The following is a 19019-nucleotide window of genomic DNA, read 5'->3' as shown; positions in this document are numbered from 1 at the left end:
CTGGGAACATGTGGGATACATAAAGTTAATATCGTGTTGTGGTTCTTCACAGGCCATCTCTTGCGAGTATGGCTCTGAGGCAAGACGGGAAGAAATAGAACGGGAGGCACACGCATTACTGCGAAGACAGGTACATCTTTTGAAGTTTATGTTACAACGTGCTTCAACTAGTTACCGCCCACAAGCTTACAGGCATTTTATCTGATTTTGTTTTCTATTACTTACGGGGACATAAACCTTGATGCCTGACATCACGCGAAATGGTATGTGTTTATGCAAATTTAACTATTGAACGTTTTTGTTTTCTATGTTATGCATATTAATGAACATAAATATGGATATATGTACTATATGATTGACATTATTAACGAACATGTTGAATTGACTTAACTACTTCTTATTTTTATCTCAACTGCTTTTCACTTTAACATGTAATGGGGATGGTTCCCTTTGTACACGAACCAAATGTGATTATGATTTGAAATGTGATTGCTCATTTAACAAATGATGGTAATTTGTAAATGGTAAAATTATATGAAGGCGAGTGCCTAGAGTCCTGATGACGGACAACATCAGAAATGCATTGGCATAACACACTGATAGGCACAAAACTAGTGAAGGATGCCTAAGCCTCAATAATAAAGAGAAGATAAGATTCTTCATAATTTTACCAGAGAATACAGAGTGGTGTTTTGAAATAACATTATGAAATAATACTGCGGTATCAATCAAAATTGAAGCAACTCGTATTGGAGGGCAGAGGAGAGCACACCTAGGGACAGATTTAGTTCTGATCCCTTTCTCATTGTCTACATTTATACCTTGTGCCAAGGTTTTAAGGTGTGCCCCAAATATATAAGCATACATACATATGAAAAAAGATACAACATAAGGAACTACAATTAAGTACAGTTGTGCCCACCCTCTCTAACCCAACTAACTCCCATGTCCCTACCATCAGTCTTTAGTGAAAAGAACTTATACAATAATGTCCATTATTTTACTTGACAAGGGGAACATTTGAATGCCACCCTCTAAGAATAACCTAATTGATTAGTTAGCAAGAAATGCTCAGTTTTGATTGGACACAATTTTTGATATTACTGTTACTACAATGGCCTCTTTCCATTTGCCAGAACAGTTTCATGATGTGAATGCCCCCCGAGATAATCCAATCTTGAAGCAAGTGTGAACGTGAAGCCAATACCCTGTGGAGACGCAATTGACACAATAGTACTTTTTCATGGAACTAGACAACTTTAGAACCTCTCACCGATTCTCAGACCTTGCAGCTGTACATTTGGCAACACCTTGTGTAACTCCCATTATGAAAGAGGTTGCTTTCCTAGCACACATCCTCCCATTTCTCTCCCTTGAACCAAGTGGTTTCATAAAAACAGAGCAGAGGGACTTCTCTTGACTAATTTCTCAGATTGATTTGCTCTATTTAGCCAGTCAATTGCAGTTCCAATTGTCCTACCACTTCTAAATATGGGCAGTGTAACCACAACCTCATTCAATACCCTAGCTAAGTTTTACCTTTGGCCTTGTTCACACCAAAATGTATCCTTCTCTTTTATTGCATTAATTGAATATTAGGAGCATAGCTTTCTCCTGTCTGAAGCATCTGGGAACAGCTATGTCTTGCAACAATAGCCAATCTTTGTGTGCCGCTTCACCCATCCTCCAAAGATTTGGTCATCTGAACACTCGCTGGGAGAAGCAAAAATGAGCGCTAATTAAACTAACAGGACAGAAGCTCAGAAATGCGGCTTGGTGTCCTAAATAAGAGAATGCTACCAAATGGGCCTTGTTCAAAATGGTAGGGCTCTGGCTAATGTGGCAGGTGGCCATTATGCTAATAACAATTAAATATACCCTACTGAATGTTTGCGCTATCTGGGCCTTCTGTCATATACTCAATACTAACAAAAAGCTTGTCATTATACAATAGTAACACAATGTAATTCTCTCTGCTGCAACAAAGATGTAATCTGAGTAATTGACAGTTTCTTTTACTGCCCCTCATTTTACTATATGATGCCTTATGAGATGTGTCAAAACTAAGTGCACTTCACATGTGGACACAAATGCTAAAACTAATGATACTAAAAATGCCAGTTGTCCATGCTAATATAATTTACGCAGCATGAACCTCCTTCCACGCTTGAGAAGTGCATACTGACAAAGGTGTTACATTCATGGACGCATTTTTTCTGGAATGAGTATGTTCTCATTTGATGAATTTAAAATGCAATTTTCTTTAATGAATCCTTCTTTAAACTCGCATAATAAGTTGTTGAATGCATGTATTTATAACCTGAATTCCTTTACAGAAAACAACGTGTTTCAGAGGAGTCTAGATTACAATGTGTTTCTTCAATTTCTTTGTGCAGAACCTCAACTTTCTACTGGACAGTAGTTATGAATATATTATTTGGCATTAAATGGTCATCTGAGGATAAGTGGACATTGTATAGTGGCGTATGAAGTTTGATGAACAAGCTTGGTATTATGTATGGAGAAAAGTTAAAGTGAAATTCACTTCAACATATAAATAATACACATTCTTTTATTTTACTCATAGGACATTTTACACCCAGGGACATCATTTCACCAAAATGCCAGGGGTCGCGGAAGTGACATCACATGACCCTTGACCCCCTGGTGACATCACAGGAAGTGATGTCATTGACCCCACCCTGAAGTGATATCGCGGTATGCGATGGAATGCGACCTTTCACCCGTTGACAAAACAGAAGTGCTATCACATAGCATTGTACACTACAAAAAATATGGTTACGATATCACTAAAATGTGATGTACATTTCACACAAGAATGGATTGCCATATGCATCATTAAGATCAGTGTGGATAGGTCCATATTACAAAATTACTGTGAATGCAAGCAGACGTCCATAACCAAATGATAACGATGTGTTATTATATAGCACTTACGCGCTTTATATAGAAAAAATATACACCCAATATCACCCAACCTGTGTTGGTACTCATTTATCGACCTCAGAAGGATGAAAGGCTGAGTTGAGGCGTTTAAGAACAGACTAAATCAGTGATTCACCCCCTGAAGTATGCCTGAAATAAACCTTTAATGAGTCTACCAATTATTGTATAGAATTTCAGAAAGACACATTATTTGGTATTCCTAATCTTTCTTATTTAGGGTCAGTGCTGAAAGTGTTAGGCTGGTGGCAGTCCTTTTCTTCTTTTTTTTCTTTTTTTTAAGGGGCTTTGACAAGAAAGCCAGCCATTCCAGAAATAAAGAGCCACATGGTGCTGGCCACAGCCCATGAGCTTGCATTACAAAAACGTTTTTTTTGCTAGAGGTCGCAAGTGTGACCACAGAGGTCACGAGGAAGCCCTCAGAGGTCGCGGTTGTGACCTCTGGCGACCCCCTAAATGACTTCCCTGTTAGCACCCCTTTCAAACTATGTAACTCAAATATTGTAAACAATGGGAATTGAAGGTCTTGTCATACTAATGCCGGTTCGTTTAAACACATGTTTTGTATTTATTTACCTATATCTTTTGGTCATAGGTATAAAATTATATTGAATGCATATTCAAAGTAAATGTTCCTCGATCTTTTACTAATATTCCATTAGGTAGTCTTTGTCCAATTCAATGGAAATTAATTACTCGTACATTCTTTATGACCTCTATAGTAATTGTCATTAGGGTGATAACATCTAGTTGTTAACAGTTTCATAGCATTTCTATTAGAGGATGGTGGAACAATATATGTAACATTCAAAGATTGGAAAAATGCATACACATAACATCTGCACCTCTAGCCAAAAATGTTAACTCGTCTGTGCATGGCTCATGAATACGTTGTGTGGTGAGAATTGAATAAACACAGATTCTGTTGAATTTCACAGATAGGTGTATGTGCAAGTTACTTGTAATATATTTAATTAGTCCTCCACCTCAGTTTGTGGTCCTCCCCTCTCTCTTGTCGTGTGTTTTGTCTTTGTTCTGTTTGTCTTGTAATGTTGTCTCATGAATAATTCGGTCACTTTATGATGAAAGCATTTATTTTACCGATTGAGACTATTCTACATCTAGATCTGCAGTTAAATGAATCTGCATTGTACATTTCTTTAATGTAGGTTCTAAGTCTCTTGAGTACTAAAGTGGTTAATCTGGCAATATTCTATATCCATATCGTAGGTTTCATATGGTTTACTTCATGTTATCATTTTTATATTATGATTTTAAGGAATTTAACTTCGTGCATTTATGAATTTTGGTTTGTTTTGTTCTAAATTCCGAATAAAGTAAGTACACTAAAAGATATCAATTACACCTCTAGTATGAGTAAGTCTGGGTGAATAGAAAAATGTACTGAGAGGTAGTTGAAGCAGCGGCCACTGAAGACTTGGAGAGTGACATCCATGTTTCAGTGACAGATAGAAGATGAAACATGAAGAAGATACATGTGTTAATGGTGCTTTCCATTAGTTGCACATCTGGTAGTCCGCACACACCCCTGATTAAAGGGAGTGCCTCAGGTTATACAAAAAATCCTTATCTTATATTGGAACCAGGAACAAGTTGGTTTCACAAGTCACCCTTGTTTTCTGAGGCTACCAGAGGTTTTTCTAAAGCTGTTCACATGTCACAAGTGCTGGACTGAAGACAACGTTTGTTTTTTCCAAGGTGTGTGTGTGTGTGTGGGTCTCTCTCTTTTTCTGCACCATAACACAAAAAAACACATTTTGCATACCCTCTCAATTATGCATCCTCAACAGGCACTATACACCAACATTCTACAAAGTGAATGCCAAAGGATATAAACTCCAAGTATCAAGTAAGTTTAAACCATAAACACTGTGTTCTACATGCTTAGGTATTAAGTGGATCCACACATCTCCCACGACCATAATGCCTCAACCCACATGCAAACTCCCTCTGCAAAACATATTTATTTTATTTTAAAAGTGCCCACTGGGCAACAGGGAGGGAACATGGGAATGAAAATAAAAAGCAATGAAAGATAGAGGCATACCCACTAGGTCTTGTGAGCATTCTGAACGTGCAAGTGCAGAGAGAGAGAGAAGGGATGAGGGGTAGGGGGATAAGTGCAGGTGTACCAAGAGGGAAGTGCAAGGGAGTGAGCAGCTGCAAGTGCCTAGGCGAGTGGTCAGCTGTCTATGAATAAATAAGTGCAAGTTTGTGGTTTCATAGGACAGTGGGTGCCAAGGCAAGTGGTGGGAGCTGGCAGAAAGAAGAGGAGATGAAGATGCCGCCCAGGCTTCTGGATTCACATGAAGGAGAAGGGGGAGAGCCAATAGAAGATGGCCATGGTGAGGGAAGAAAGAGGGAGAAGGGGTCCCAAAAGGAAGGATCTCAGTCTTGCTAGTGTTGAGGCAGAGATCATTGGAAGTGCACCCAAACTTGATGACAGATAGGTGGAAGTAAGGAGAGGGTCAAAGGGAAGATTGAAAAAGAGTTTTGTGTTGTCTGCATAACCCTGGAGGTTATGGGAGAAGGTGAAGATAACGTTTGCAAGTGTGGCAAGATAGGTGTTTAAGAGTCAGGGAGAGAGGTTGGAGCCCTGGGGGACACCACAGGTGGAAATAGAGATGTGGGAGGAGAAAGAGCCAACAATAACCTGGGATGGACAGTAATTGAGGAAGGAGGCCAACCAATCCATTGCCTGCTATGAGATACCTAATTGACATCACTAAGCATTTAAGGGTGCTACCATGGCAAAGATACAAACATGTTGACAATAGGGTCAAAATAGCTTAGTTCAGCCCCCAAAACACTGAAACAGTTAAGAAATTAGATTTTGAAAACGTTCCAAAGTGCCAATATTAAAACCCAGGAGCAGTATAGTGATCCGGATGAAGGCACCCGAAAGCAGTTTGCAGCTTATTTCTAAGGCAGTTAAGCTTTGTTATTGAGGTCTGCCTTCAAATTATTGAAGCAATTCAGAATGATTAAGTGAAATTTTTGAGTTTCGCAGACCACAATTACAGGCTTGCCTTAGAAATTAAAGTTGCTGCTTGCTACTCCACCAAGGCAAGTCAACATCCAATAAGTCAGCACAGCCCCCAGGGCCCCAGTGTTACCTGTGAAAGTGAGATGCCCCCAGGCATGTCAGTATTTTGCCCAACAGAGTCAATAAAGGTACATCCCAGGAGGGAATAAGCCAAGACCAAGTGAGAGTGCGATCAAAGGCTTTTTGTCTAAAGTTAGGGCAAACAGAATCTACTCTGCTCACACCGAGATTGCTCTGCAGAAAACATGTTACAGTTTAGTTAAATACACGTGTTAGGTCATCAGCAAGGGGAAGGCCTAAGGAGCACATTTTGATTGGGATTGGTCACTAAGAGGAGGCACCTATGGGTGCTGTATGGTCGGTGATGGCTGATTGGTCCACGGGCACGTGAGGAGATGATGTGATACGTGGGGTCAAACGTTCAGCTGGGCTCATCCGTCCGACATCGATGAGTTGATACAGTGATATTCTACTCCTAAGCTACCAGGATACGGGGTGGAGAGTCGGACTCTGGCAGCTCCATTAGCCGCCGGGCGTTCCCAACCCTGCAACTGAGTGTTTACTTCAAACTCATTTCTTAATTGTGGATATTCTAGATAATTATGTTTTTAAACTGACGTAATCAGAATTATACCAGAGGTTGCGAGCTGTTCTTCCCTCCGGTTTTAAAGTAAACACATTCCTTTTGGCACAACTGTAGTATAGAATGTCTTGGTTTTTATATTAGTCCTGTTCCCAGCCTTTTTTAAAAAAAAAAATTTGGGTGCTTTTGCACCTTAGAGGTTACGAGCTGTTCTCCCCTCAGGTTGTTCCTTTTCTCTACTCTAATATCTTTTAATACATTTATTTTCTGGTCTTCTTTCTTTTTTATAATATGCCCGCACTCAGAAGCGGGTTTGAAACTGCTGTGAGTCAAGCTACTAAGATAGCAGAGGACCAATCAGGCTCTCTGACTCATCATGAGGCGCTTAATAGTATTGACCACATTGAAAATATGGCTGCCTCGATTTCATTGGTTGAGAATATCAATGAAAATTCAAATATTAGAGCGGAAGGGAGCCCGAAGGGACATCCCACCATAGATCCTGCAATTTTGAATGTTGTAACGTTGACTGAAGTAAATGTGGACATACCAGACATAGAGGATACGGGGGCGAATAGGGACATACCAGACTCTAGACAGGAACTCACAGATGAGGAATGTCTTCAACAAAGTCGAATTGATACTAAAAGGGTAGTCAGGTATCATGCGTCCACCCCTCTTCAGAAGAGGATCATTACTGGGAAATTACAGGCAGGAGATAAACAATGCTTGGAGTCTCTGATATGGAAGGGGAAACAACCCTGTGGAACTCTGCAATTCACGCATATTTCGCCGGCAACATTTATTTTTGGGAAGGATAATAATGATAAGGTGCAGAAGTACCTCGATTCTCCTCAGTCGGGGAGCTCTAAGCAGGCTGGTGGGAGGGACCAATCTAAAGAGACCCCCATATGCTCTAAGTATAATCTCAACCAGCCCATTGGAGAGAGTGACTTGTATGATTCCTTTTTTACTACGGCAGATGCTACAGGTCATCTGCTGAAAGAAATAGTTGATTTAGAGATACCAGTAGGTAGATTTTTGTCCAAAGACAAGGGGATGAGGAGCTTATCAGAGGGTGCGCCATTTGATACACTCTCACAAAATAGAAAAACGCCTACAATGTGGAAACAACAAGAGGGTAGACATCTATCCCTTATTAGACCGATCACAAAGACACTTATACCACCCATACACTGTAAGACTAGTCATACCCAAACTGATAAGGAAAGGAATGACTTACCCATAACTGTAGATAAAGCTACCGATCCTCAGCAAACCATATTGGAAAATCTTGGGGTAGCCGAAGATAAACAGGAGTCTCCTGGTCTGAGAAGGGAGGAGAGAGGAGATCACCTGATACCACTTCTATCCAATTTACACATTAGTTTGAATTTGGCCTTGAAAACCCTAGGTGAATCCCAAGATACGATCGGGTGCTCTTTGGTAGGACAACAAGCGGCTTTCAACCAATTGGTGACTCATCTGGCTTTCTTAGAGGGTATAGTGGAGGTTAAGAACCTTAATGAACAGACTACTAAAGAAAAGAGTCTATTTGAAAAATATAGAGAGGAACTAGATACTAGGTTAATGACCATGGACGCTAAGATTACTACTCTGTTGGAAGTTATGCTGACAGGAGATCGCCCCACCACGTCAAATATAGTGGCAGAGGATCGAGCCTCCTGGGGAATAGGAGATAATAAAATCAATAATGAAAACTATGGGAAGGAACTGTGCTGTCCAGATAGTCCTTCGGTCCTTCTGGATGCCATAATTATGGCAACAGAAGGGCCCACTCAGGAACAGGACAGTGAAAAGTCCAGCGCTCAGACGCAGGTGAGAGAAACGATAAAAGAGGGGGAATGTCTAAACATTAGTAGTGAGGACTCAATAATCTCCCAAAAAAATTCTTCAAAAAAAGGACAAAAATGTAAACAAAAGACAAATTACAGAGAGGAACAATTAGCAGTTCAGGTAAAAATTACCAGAACAATAAAACAGGTTCTAATATGAACAATGATGTACCTGCTCCAGTTATTAGCTCGAACTACGATATAAATGAGATGCCCCAATCCCCTGTCGGTAGACGAAAAAAGACAAAAAAGCAGTCTATGATGCCCAAAAAAAGTAAAAATATGCCTAATATAAAAATTAAAGGCAGAAATGCGAATCTTAAAGGTATTAGAAATATCCCGTCTCAGGAAGAGCCTGATGATAGGGGGAACCACAAGGTATCTAATAAAGAAGATGGTCAGGTTTGGGGGGAACCTAGTATTAAAGACTCCCTGCCCAGGGGGGAAATCAATACTGACCTAAATACGGAGGAGAATAATACACTAAAAGTTGGTCTGGAGCGCATACCAACTAAACAAACAAAGATGACAGCCTTCGGTAAAATAATTAGTACTAAACATGCTAGAACATCCGTAGGTACACAACAAATTGGGCACCCTATTATTTCTCGATATTCTACTCCTGCAACATTTGCCCTTGTGGCCACACATTCCCATCCATTCATACGTCTGACCGTTTCGTCCGGCGGCAAGGCCAGCAGGTTGCACGTGAAAAAACAAGGCACGCTTATTCATCACTGAACATCAATTATATGTTTCTATCAAGGATATCACTCTTTGGTTCAAGCATTTTCGGACACTGAGTTGGGGTGGGGGTTGTAGGGTCAATGTATGGTCGGGGCGCGCACCGAACAAGCACGGAAAGCACTGTTTGCTGTCACAAAGCTCTTCGCGTGGCCGCCGCGTTTTCAAAGGATTTTCTCTCCCCTTCACCTGGACTGTCTGCTGAGTACCCTGTGCCGTGATCTAAAGAGCAGCAGGCAGCAGACGTCTGATCGGGTTGCACCACATTTGCCTGGACTAGAAACTGACAAGGAGCTCTCTTGGTGCGAATACTCCGCCCCCTTTTTTTGGCATTCTCAAGGGTTGGTGCATAAATACACCGGCTCCAGCGCACCCGCGCGCGTACCGAACAAGCACAGAAAGCACTGTTTGCTGTCACAAAGCTCTTCGCGTGGCCGCCGCGTTTTCAAAGGATTTTCTCTCCCCTTCGCCTGGACTGTCTGCTGAGTACTCTGTGCCGTGATCTAAAGAGCAACGGACGTCTGCTCGGTTTGCATCACATTTGCCTGGACTAGAAACTGACAAGGTGACCGTTGTGCACGTCGTGCATTTGTAGAGAATTGTGCATGTTGTGCACGTTGTGCTGTCCCTTTACTTCCACTTACTTTGCCCACCTGTTATTCTGATATACATTTTTTGTTCTCTCTCTTTGTATCTTTCTTCCTAATTTGTTTAGGGGCTCTCTTGGCGCGAATACTCCGCCCCCTTTTTTTCGCGTGCTCACAGGGTGGAGCATAAATACACCGGCTCCAGCGCACCCGCGCGCGCACCGAACAAGCACAGAAAGCACTGTTTGCTGTTTGTGGTGCGCGCTGCGGGGAGAGCGGGTGTCGGTGAGTCTTTCTTTCGCAGACCAAATTTAAGTTTTGGATACTCTCTGCTTGTGGGGTGGAGGGACAACGGGTTCAGTGGAGGTTGCTAAGGGTAGTAGCCTGACCGCACGGGAAGACAGAGGACTAACTACTGTGTATGATTTAAAACGCAGTAAATAGGCTGCATGCTTAGACTCTCATACTGTAAGTTTCTCGGACAGGTCTGGATCTGTATATACTCCACAGTACTAATAGCATCTAAAAGGGCAGCGACATCCTACTTGTATTGGTCTGAAATTTGAATATAATCTGGTAAACCTTGAATACAACTTTCTCAACCAGATATATAAAACAGTTATATCTTGGTTCTGCCTATTTATTTGGGATGTCAAGACGCCGAAATAGCGTTGAATATGTTTACTCTAGAGGAGCTGCATCTGGCCCTTCTACTAGGAGTTCTACCATACAGGGGCCCAGACTATATGATGATATCTTGTCAGCTCCTTTAATATTTACACCTAGGAGTTCTACCATACAGGGACCCAGACTATATGATGATATCTTGTCAGCTCCTTTAATATTTACACCTGTAAAAAATACATTAAGAATGGCTATGAATATGCCATTACCGTTGTCCCCTACTGAGCCAAGTGATTCAATGCTACTGGAGTCAGAAGTAATTGTACATCCGTCTATTGACTCCACTGAAGGCCCCATGCAGGCCCCTGAAGATGAAATAATTGATCCTCTTCCGACAGACGGGGGGACAAGGGAGGAGATTGTAACAGTGCCGGAATCCTCTTTTTTGGATAACCCCACTGATTTCTTCTCAGCCGATGCAGATCTGAGAGACCTCACTCAGCACCCATTGGAATCCTCAAATCCCTTTAACGAATTGAATTTGGGTAATACATCAGAGACTGGCACGCTCCTAAGGGATACATTGCAAGAACTTAAAGTCCACTCTACTGGATTTATGGAAAACCGTATTTTAATGGGTAGGCAAATTGATCAAGCAAATAGACTTACCGAAGCATTAGAACTTCTGCCCACAAAAATTATCACAAAACTGATGGCTACAGGCGTACTTCCCACTAGGATGGAGCAAGACAATCTGGCCACAAAAAATATGACTGCCGTGCAACTGAATTCTGAACCTCTGAAAGTCTCTGAGGTACTTTCTAAACCCAAGAATAAAAATCCTATAGAGATAGAAGAGGGGAGCGGGCAAATAAAACAAGATAATAAAAACAAAAATAAAAATTACCAGAACAATAAAAACAATCGGAAGAAGGGACAGGCATCTTTCTTCAATAAAAGAAGCAAAATCGCAAAAAATTCCTGGAAAAACCTAATAGTAGAAGACCCAGTTGGGACTTCTGACCAAGAGTCTGATAAAGAAGAACCCCCTTACAATGGTCAGGTGGGAAAGTATAGGCATGCGAAGAACCCCCTGACGGATGCAATGTCCCATAAGAGTCTGACTCCAACATCAGTCATGGGACTTAGTAAGGTGAATGAGGATGAAAGTATCAAAATTAAAGGCATAAAACCTCAAAAAGAGACTTATGATCTCTTCATAAAGCCGAAAAATCAAAAGTTAGATCGTATTATCACCTCCTTGAATCCGATGGCAAATGAGTTTTTGACAAATATCACTCCGCAGGTGGCTCAAACTTCACTCCTCCTTACAATGATGGACCAAGGGGAAACTCAGGATCTTTATTTGGAAAACTTGACATACAAAAAAGTAGATTGTATGGGTTGGTCTACACTATTTAAAAATTGGGGCCTAAAATCCGCTCACTTAATCCTGAACTCCGATGCCCCATATATGACCTGGACATCAGGGGCTAAGTCTTCCCCGATTGACTATATATATATGTTTCCACAGAGGTTTTCTGCTTGATTGAAAGCTTTGGATTAACTCCCTCCCCTAAAAGTGATCATAAGATGCTGGAATTGAATCTTTCCATCAACATAAGAAATCCTGAACCCCTGAAGAGGCTTCAGGATTTGCTTATAAATAACGGGAGTAAAAGGATTTGTTGGCACCCGGGAAATGTCTTAAAATGTAACAACCTCTTCTGTAAAGATCATACAGATTCCACTTATGCGTAAAAAAAGGTGAGGTACACGCCTGAACATTTTGGCCCATACATTAAAACATTAATTGAGAAGTCCATCAAAAAGATGGGAAACCATCCCTCCAAACAACATTTGCATAAATATGACTCTACTGTTTATTTAGCAAAAATTGAGCTACGCCGTGCTCTAAGAAAAGTACATCTTCTTAACATAGAAGATGATATCAAACGAAGAGGGATTAAAGGCATCAAGCAAGTCTATAAGAATTGGTCCAAATTACATAAACATAAATTATTTCAAGAAGATAATGAGGAAATGTTGACCGCATTGAAAAATAACTCATCTAAGCATTTTTGGCAGCTTATAAACAAATCCTCAAGATTTTCTCGAACTTCCAATCTGAATCCAATCAATGAGATCACATGGAAAAATCATTTTCAGAACCTATATGGTGACTTACAGGATGTAGGCTCTTTGAGAGACAACCTTAAGACCACACCTTGGCCTGGCAACTTCTCGATTAACATGATAAGAGAGAGGATAATAAGATCTAGTTCCTCCCGTGCTGCGGGACGTAACGGGTTATCAACCATTTTGTTTAAGGGAAACCCAGACATCTGGTCCAAATCACTCTTCCTACTTTTTGAAGATATAAGCCGAACTAGACGTATTCCATTATCTTGGAATATGAGCTATATAATACCGGTCTATAAAAAGGGAGATCGATCCATGCCATCCAATTACCGTCCAATAGCTCTCCTGGATTCAGACTCCAAAATCTATGCAAGCCTTCTTCTACAAAGAATAGAAATTTGGGCTACAACCGAAAAGATCTATTCCTTTGCACAATTTGGCTTTAGAAAGGGGATTGGAACATTGGCGGGCGGGTTGATAATCTCACTCCTGCAAGAACTGGGATGGCAAAAAGGGGCTAGTCCGGTCTATTTAGCAAGCATGGATCCATTGCTTGCGTTTGACCTGGTTAATAGATCAATCTTATGGAAGAAGTTGTTAGATATGCAGTTACCTCGTGAATTGTTAGCCATCTTGATTCACCTCCATGAAGGATCTACTATTCAGATTAGGTTAAATAACAAAGGCCTTCTTTCAACACCTGTTAAGACCTCAAATGGCCTCCGTCAAGGGTGCATTTTTGCCCCAATCTTATACAATCTCTATACTTCTGACATAGGAAAGGCATTATGCCCTGCTGCCTTCATTCAACCAATGCTAGAAGGCAAGATGATGCGCTGGTGTTCATATGCAGACGACTTCCACTTATTCGATAGGTCCCCAATAGGACTTCAGCGCCTATTGACAGCATTTGGGAAATAAATGGAAGTGAATACTTTGGTAGTGAATCCATTAAAATCGTTAATCCTGTGTTTGACAGGAAAGAGGAGACCACTTTTGAAAAACTGGTGTATGGGGTTGCATAGGTTACCTATCAGAAGCTCAATGATTTATTTGGGTTTTTTGGTTAACGCAAAAAGTAACAATCTATCTATTCTCACACACTTCTTAACCAAGGCCAAAGCATGCGCGACTCAACTGCGGGTAGTTGATTTAAAATTCGGAAACTTCTCTCTTAACCCATGTCTTAGATTCTACAAGTGCAAAGTAATCCCGAAGATTATGTATGGCAGTGAAATCCCATACATAATGAGGAGACTTGATTTACACAGACTTGAGACGGTTACTCTAAGGAAAATTACGTTCTGCTTGCCCAAGTGTGTCCCTATACATGCAATTTGTTATGAATTAGGACTACAGTCATTTAAGAGTATAGTGGAATGGAAATGTCTATCTCTGTTTCGCCATCTACTAATACAAACGCAAAATAATTTGTATTATGAGTTGTCTGGCAAGCTGAAACAAGGTAATCCAAAATCCTTTTTTTTGACAAAACTTAGGAATTTATCGCTAACTGTATTAAGCAGTGCTGGAGTCCCGATATCAACGCTAGTAACAAATCCAAGAAAAGTAAAACAACTCTTACAAAATGTAGATTGGGCGGAAACTATTAGAGAACTGTCCTCATATAGGTTGTATTCACATATGATCTCATATTATAAATATCTAGGAAACATGGAACCTGGTATATGGTTACTGTGACTGGATTACAAAGAATATGTTTCATCTTAGACGTGCACTTCTTTTAGATGGGTTTCAGTGACTAGGGACCTCATTATAAGGCTGGCGCTCATGTAATGAAGGGGGCCGGTACGGGACCGGCCCCCTTCATTCCGTCACGGCTGATAATGAGGTTCCCTTTGTGGGCCCCGGATCGGACGCCTGGTAAAACCAGGCGTGCTTTTCGGGTCCCGCGAGGGGAAGAAGGAGGTAACAACGGGACACTTATAATGTGCCTGTTGTTATCTCCATATGGGGGCTCAAATGGGAATGGGGATGGTTCCTACAATGAGGATTTACCGGGTCCTCCTATGTCGGAATGACCCAGTAAGTCCCCATTGCAGGAACCTGGAAAAGGAGCCCGGATTGGAGGCAGCCATGGAGCTAAAAAATCCATGGCTGCCTCCCAACTCATAATGAGGCCCAAAGTGTCCAAACAGCATAACTCTTTATGAGGCCAGGGTGGTCAGAAGTGGGCTTAGGCCCCCCTTTCATGGTTTTAGGTGTCACACAACATGATGGCTGGAGGCCTTTATATTTGCATATAACGGATTATCGTTGCATATACATTTAGCTGGTTTATTATTTGAGTGAAGTACGCTTATGACATCTTCTAACTCCATACAATTTGGGCAATGTCATAACACTAAAACAAAGGATGGTAAGAGAGAAATTGCTGCCAACTAATCACAGAACAAGGGCAGTCAAGAACGACTAAAGTTTATATGAGTTTTTTCTAATGGCATGCCAGAGGTTAAGATTCATTCTAAACCTTCCAGTCATCACCTCTTTTGTTTTGCTCTTGTCACCCCGAGTGGGACGGGTATGCCCAGACGTGGGTCCCGTGCCTGCTGGGCCTAGAGACCCAAGCTACTCCTCACTGATGATGCCCAACAAGGCTGAAACATGTCTGGGGATGCTTGTGGTCTCGTGCAGAAGGGATGTGACCTAGCAGTTCGGGCTGGACTAACCCTTTGGGGGTGGGGCTAAGCCTGATATGCCTAACCTCCTTTCCCTTCTGTAATGGCTTGGCAGGCGAAGAACGATGGTCTGGAAGGTTGCCCAGAGCAATGCCAGAGGTTAAGATTCATTCTAAACCTTCCAGTCATCACCTCTTTTGTTTTGCTCTTGTCACCCCGATTGGGACGGGTATACCCAGATGTGGGTCCCGTGCCTGCTGGGCCAGGAGAACCAAGCTACTCCTCACTGATGATGCCCAACAAGGCTGAAACATGTCTGGTGATGCTTGTGGTCTCGTGCAGAAGGGATGTGACCTAGCAGTTTGGGCTGGACTAACCCTTTGGGGGTGGGGCTAAGCCTGATATGCATATGGTCTTTCTCCTTCTGTAATGGCTTGGCAGGCGAAGAACGATGGTCTGGAGGGTTGCCCAGAGCAATGCCAGAGGTTAAGATTCATTCTAATCCTTCCAGTCATCACCTCTTTTGTTTTGCATATAATTACATTCTGCCTTATCAACACTGAGGTAGCGTTGTGTGAGCTTGCACGGTCTAAAGTTCATTTTTTGTTATGAAATTACAATTAGTCATGTACACATTTCAACATTAGAAGTCAACATATATTCTACCTTTGATATAACAGGTTAACATGGGGATTTCCAGTGGCACACGTATTATGTATTTACATTGTTTACTCATTAGCTTTTTTAAGGTACCAGCAGGTTTATATGAACTTACTCACACTGAGACGAGATCCTTTTACTCATGTAGGTCAGGAAGGAAAATACGTTCACTGATTTAAGGGTCTCTTTTGGTTGTTGATTTTGCTCTGGGATACACGGGAATTAGGTTTTTATGGCCAGGGTCTGTGGGGTGCAGGGCAGGTTTACAAAGACAGATAGCCCCCGCTCTCGCCTTCTCCCCCTGAGCTGCATCTGAATCAATGAAGGGAGCTGGATGGCAAGTGATATAGTGTGGATCTTGTTGCATTCCTGCTGCCAGCCTTCTCATGGGAACCAGGCAGTAATGTGGATGGCAGAGAGGAGGTGGTGGGGGGAGAGCCGCGCTGGCTGTGTGCTTGGTAGAGATGGCTGCAGACTGGGGTGAAATCTGAATGGCCTTTTACTATTTGCAAATTGAGTCTGTATGTTATAAAATGGATTCCTAGTTTTGCTGTACCAGGGTACGCACAGGAATATGGCAGCACCCATGGAAGTACTTGTACGGAAGGGGTGATGGTTCCCAGAGGTGTTCCCGCCGGTGCGCTGGACCTGAAGCAGCCATGACTGGGCCCACTCGGGAAACATGGAAATAAGGGGGGGGTCTTAAGTGACCCCGCCCTTCACTCATTTCCCACCTTCCGTTATTTAAGTAACAAATAATGTAACTGCCCCAACCTTTTGCGTTCTTCTTCCTCTGCCACTGCCTCGTCCCATGCAGGGGTCCCCTTAATTGGCATCCATGCCCTGCATACCGCTCTATGGCTGTGTCCCCATCTAACATATTCATCGGGAGTGCAGCTCATATATATACACCCCCATCACCTTCAAGGTCCACCCATACCTCTTTGTACCAACACAATTCATGGGGTTCTTTTATCGTTGTATGGTATAAGCTATCAACTATATGCCCTGTATTATATATTGCAGTCATTCTATATTTGGGACCTGGGGCATCACCTGTTTGTACCTCCGCCTCATGTTTTATCTGTGCCACACCATTTGCACGTCCCATTGTCACAATCATTAGCACGTCATTTCGTACTGCATTTGTGCAGCATCGAAGTCCCAATTGCCACACACCAAAAATAAGGAGTAAAAAGACAATGAGGGGTATTAGGAGTTTAACAGTCATTCCAAGCCACGGGGGTACCCACGAGAACAGATTGTCGAACCAGGTGCTGGTCTGTGCCCCTCCTTCATCCTTCATTCGCTCGCCAAGGTCGTGTACCACGGCTATCACGTGTGAGAGTGAGCCATTCTCAACGTCTGCAGGGGTAAAATGTGCAACATGCACTCCTGATTTTTTGACAAACACCTCCATCGATTGCTGTCAATAGATCCAATACATGTCTATTCTGCATCATTATCAATTGCAAGGCTCGGAGTTCTACCTTATTGGCGTTGAACCCTTCTTCAGTGTCATTGGCCAATTGAATGAGCTCCCATCAGGTGATCTGCAGCCACTTGGCGTTAGCTCTTGCCTGGATGCTGGGAATGAGGGATGCAAAAAATGTCTCTACTGAGCATCTCCTTCTTCTGTATGTTCCTTGCACTCCTTCCTCGTTTAATGCATCTGCTGGTGCCGTCTGAAGTGGTGCTGGGGAAGGTGCATCTTCGTTCGCTGCAGGTTGTGTTTCCCGTTGATGTGGCTCTCTGGAATTACCATTCGCGTGGAGTGCAGTGTTGCCAGAGAGCATGTTTTCTTCCTTCCAGGACGGCGGAAGATGCAGGTATGCCATGTTGCCGCAAACCCAATATGTGTCCATTAGGGCTGCAGTGCTTTTCTTCATGTCAGGAATTATAAGTGTTTTGCTGCAGTTTTAATTTCTTCCCATGTCACTTTTTCCTTCTGCATGGAAGCATAGTTCATATGGAATGTTTTTCTGTAACTTGAAGGGCTTCTCAATGGGGTGACCCACGTGAGTTTGCTTATGTGTTCAGTCCATATGGGAGCGCATGTTTTCTGTATCCATGGAAGTTTATCTTCAGCCAGGCCTCGGCGTGCTTCTGCTTTGCACAGGATCTCTTCTTTCTGCCACTTGTTGTCAGCATGCAACGTACATTTTAGCACCAAAAAAGGTTCCTTCACGCAAATTACTCCTTGCGGCCGGGAATAGCATGCGCGTTCATTCTGTAGTAATTCAAAAGAGACTGTGTTTGCTTGAAACATATTTTTGATTCGGCATAGCGTGAGATGTAGAAGGCATTGGGTATCTGCAAATGTAATTTCTTGTGGCATTAGCGCTTTGGGAGTGCCTGAGATGTTCGGGAGCAGACGTAGCAGCTCTCATTACTTGTTTATTGGGCTGTGTGCCTCATATATCGGCATACCATTTATTTGTTTGATGGGGTGCTGGGGGTTGTCAACTGTATCTAAGCCAAATTTGTATTCTTCATCCCAATCATCTGTCTCCATTTCCCTCTGTTTCCTCTTTAACCCGCCTCCTTCAGCCCCCCTCCCCTTTTCCTTCATTACAACAATGTGAAAGTTGTCACCAGTACTTGGCATAGTTCGGTCTTCATTACCCCCCCTCCACCCGTTGGGCTAGTTGGCCTGTCTATTTCTTGTGTCACCACAGTGGTGGTATATGTATGGTTCTGCACCCATGTGAGTTCTGATGGAGTTTTGTCGTTCATTGTGTATACGCTAAAATGGGAATCATTCACCTTTTGGGGCGATGTTCTATTGTGTGTTGCATTTGTATTGGTCGTATTATTCTCTTTATTTTCTGGAGTCCAATGACCCCATATTAACCTTGCCTCATCCCAAATCAGGTGGGTCCCTTCCTTTATTGTCTCCATGCCCTTGCCCCCCTGGCCAGCATCAATTGAAATACACACTATGACCCAATACAAAAACAGACCAAATAATACTGAAAAGAACACCACTGCACACAAGAACAATACACACTCATACAAATAGCTAGGATACGCCTCTCTCCTCCGTCTACCCCTATCTACACTATTGCTAGTTGTCGTTGGAGGCTCGTCTATGCCCAGTGATATTCCTAATAAGTGAGACACAAGCATTTGTTAATCATGCATAGCATTTTT

The sequence above is a fragment of the Ambystoma mexicanum genome, chromosome 5p (genome assembly GCF_040938575.1).
Source record: "Ambystoma mexicanum isolate Mex_15411 chromosome 5p, UKY_AmexF1_1, whole genome shotgun sequence".
Classification (NCBI taxonomy): domain Eukaryota; kingdom Metazoa; phylum Chordata; class Amphibia; order Caudata; family Ambystomatidae; genus Ambystoma; species Ambystoma mexicanum.
The sequence above is the reverse complement of the archived record's forward strand: the minus strand, read 5'-3'. Positions refer to the sequence as shown.